This window comes from Crocodylus porosus, unplaced genomic scaffold (genome assembly GCF_001723895.1).
Source record: "Crocodylus porosus isolate Cpor-Errol unplaced genomic scaffold, CroPor_comp1, whole genome shotgun sequence".
Classification (NCBI taxonomy): domain Eukaryota; kingdom Metazoa; phylum Chordata; order Crocodylia; family Crocodylidae; genus Crocodylus; species Crocodylus porosus.
Window position 1 is genome coordinate 211,589,099 of NW_017728886.1, and position 3,744 is coordinate 211,592,842.

The following is a 3,744-nucleotide window of genomic DNA, read 5'->3' on the forward strand; positions in this document are numbered from 1 at the left end:
TGTACCCTTGTATTCTAAATGCCATCTGGAAAAAAAAAACTTCATGCAAAGCATATGGATCAACTTTTAGCCAGTAGAGAGGGAAATTATTGACTTGGCGCTGAATATTTGTGACCCACGGGGTGCTTTTACAGACAGCCAAGTTATCAATTTCCTTTCCGCCAGGCAGTGGTTGTTCTATTCACTCTGCAGAATACCTCCTTTCCATTAACAGCCTGATTTTTCCAGAAGCTTGGTCAATGAAAATTGGGCTCTTATTGTTAGAAATGCAGTGAAAAAGATTATTTTTTTTTTGTGATTTCTTAGTTGATCTAATAAAAGATATAATCTCTGAACCAAGAGTTCTAGAGTTTTACATTTCTTTTTTTCTCAGACCAACACAGCTACCAAATACTTCTCTGTAAATAATTCTTGGTACTTTAAGAGGGGTGGCAAAGCCCCTGAAATTTTGAAAAATGTTATTGTGGGAAGTGACATTATTGGATGGACCCATAGAACAGAGAAGCTGCAATTAAGGACCAACACAAATATGACTTATCAGAACAAGACAATATACTGTACCCATTTTTCCCTTGGGAAGAGGGTGAGAGAACAAACCTAACAGATATTAGTCAAGATGCTTAATGCACTACAGGAAGGCACTTAGAAATGACAAAGATGAGAGATGAGAGGGAGCGAGAATGCGAATAGTACCACCAGGTTATGAGATTGAGACCACTTCTGCTTTTTCGGCCTTCTTATCCCTATTTTCAGCTCTGTCTGTCTTTATTTACCATTCATTAGTGTTGTAGGTAGCTTGAAACTTATGGCTCTGAAAGCACTCATTTTGTAGTACTTAGCTCTCCATTTTCCTCTGTGGATTTCTGCAGCCATTCTGTTTTCACAGTTCAGTCCCAGCTATTGCATAGGAGGTATATATGTTGTATTCTCTTTCAGGGAGACTTTATTATTGACTTTTAAACTAAGACAACTCTTGCCCTACTGAATATGTGGTGCTTGTGTGTGTGACAAGTCCTTGTTTTAATTCTTGTTGGGTATCTAAAAGTGCACTACAAGGAGACATATTAATGTTTTGTTTAAAGTAGCCTAGTATAAAGTTCCTCATATTAAATGAAATGTTCACATAGAATGAATTATACATGTTCCAAACTGCATTTATGATCCAAGAGGCTTTAAAAATCTGTAATGGTTTGATATTAAAATTAATAGAGAGTCAATTTTAAGACTCGCTATTTTACCGCCTTTTGTTTTCTAAAATCTTGTTTAAAATTTACTACTTTCTTGTAAAAATGCTTCCCAAGCTTCCAGAAGGAATAGTAACCTGGAAATTAGAGCCACTTATTCATAGAAATCTTAATGTTGCTGACAACAGTGTTGAACACTCTAGTAAAAAGGGGAAAACAAAGGTGAAGGGCAAAGTGCTAGAAGTTGAAATTTCTCTTCCTGTTCCATCATTCCAGTGAGCTCAATCTCTCTGTTGGACGTATCCCCACTTTCTTATTTAATAGTATTCCATTAGAGAGCTGCTGGAAGAAAACAGTAGTATCCACTCTTGAAAGCAACTTCTAGGCTTTTGGTAAGAAATTGTCTGTTATTATTTCTCCCTGTTTTGTTTGGTCCATTTACTGCTATGAGACCTGATTCATAAGCTTGTGGGGCGGGGGATTGCTTTTGTTTGCAAATCGGTAAGTTGTGCTCTTAATGCTGAAGACCACAGTTGCTATTTGAGGTTTCCCACCTGTGGTGAGTTTTTTATCATGGTCACTTAAGCTTGCCTCTAAATTGGTTACTTTACAGCTGAATGTGGATTAATGGTCCGAGAGAAAATTACAGAGAAAAATGATATCAAACTCAAACAAATAAACAGACTGCCTCTAGGTTTTAAAAGATCTTGAGGTTCAGCTAAATTGCATGTTGAAAAGTGACGTAGAGGGGTGGCCTCATTTTAAATGTTGCTTACTGCCACTGCTGCTGGTTGTGTTTGCATTATTGACTGTGGGGTTTTGGGGTTTTTTTTTTTTTACTGTATTCCTTATTACAGCCTGTAGAACAGTGGTAGTTTGCTGTTCCCATTGCACTTTTGCATTATGTCAAAGTCTTCTAAGGTCTGCTCTAATTTATGCCATCTGTAATGGCCACAAGAGGCTGTGAAAGTACAGCTGTGTTCCTCTTGTCTCATATAGAGTGGAGTAAGAACTTCTATATTGGTTTTTCACCATTGAGGATTACCTTTGTATCAGGCTAATCTTCACTGGACTGATCAAATTTTGTAATGCCAGGTTATTTTAGTGTTCCTGACAGCTTTCCACTGGAGGATATATCCTTACAACTCTGAGCTGATATGGATATAGAAGGCCTGAGAATGAAAAAGATCTACAAATCTTAGATCCTGAATGGAGAGAGAAACATCCTACACAGCTTGGGCAGCATTAGTTATATTTGAGGATGTATTGCAAGGGTGCAGGATAAACTGGCTTTTTAAAATAGACTCACACACAACCTCTTCCCAGGTGTGAGTCTGGGAGTAGTAACCAGGACTTTGAAATTCATGGATCTATACATAGTGGGACCAGAACATACCGTCTCTTGACTCCAAGCAAAATTCATTTCCTTTGGAAGCAGGAACAGCTTCTACTCTTGCCCTTACAACCTGATTCAGCAGCTAGGCTGACGGTTCTGCATAATCCGGCACAGTTTTGAGCACTGTTTCCTGTTCTTTCCTTTTTTACAGGAAATTTTTAAAAAGAAAAGAAAATTTTTAAAAAGAAAAGAACTTTATTGTTAAAAGGCATGAGGTGAAGGGGGAAACAAATCCCTGATGATGAATGAAAGCACGGAACATTTTAAATCCTGAAACCTATGCTGTGGCCTTTCCTGGTAGAATGGGAATGGATGGACCTACCCTGAAGGAAGTGGTTCGGTTTCTTTGAGATAGATGGTTACCTGGCACCTTGGGAAACCACTGAAGTTTTACCCTTCCCTGCAGTGGGGCTCAGCAGAGCTGGTTAGGGCTGGAGGGACTAGAGGCCATCTAGTCCAGAGGTTCCTGAACTTTCATCACAGTGCATACCCCCTTCCAGCTTTACCAGCTGCTTGCATATCTCTACCAGCATACATTTTATATGTTAACCCCTTAAATGGCAATTATTATAATAATTAAATCTGTCATGACAACTTGGCCTGTGTACCCCAGTTGGGGAACCCCTGCCCTAGTCCAGCCCCCCTGCCTGAGGCAGGATCACCCCTATCCAAACCATAACCTAAGTTATATGTCAAACCTGAAGCCTGACACAGCCGGGACTGCACACCCTCGGTTGCTGGGGGGGTGGGGGTCTCTCCCTGCTTGAAGTTGTTTTATTGCAGCGCACAGTGCCCCCAGTGTCAGGGAAAGATAATATAGCCGGAGGGGGGAATTCAGTACAAGGGGCGGGGGCGGTAAATGGAGACACCTCCCCACCTCTCCCCTCCCCGCCCCGCCACCTGACGGCCGGCGCCAGCCGCCTCGCGAGTTAGGTGCGGGTCTGTGGAAGCCGGCGTGCAGGCGGGCGCGGCCCGAGCGCCGCAGACACTTCAGCAAGGCGCTGGGCGCGCGGGAGGGCCGGGCCGGGGGCGGTGTAGTCGCTGCGCTGCCCCTGCGAGCTGCAGCGCCGGGAGCCGCGCTCGCGAAGCGGCACCTTGTGCCATTGGCTCGGCGAGCGGCGCTGTCGCCAGGGAGGCAGCGGCTGGCGGGGCCGGAGCGGCTGC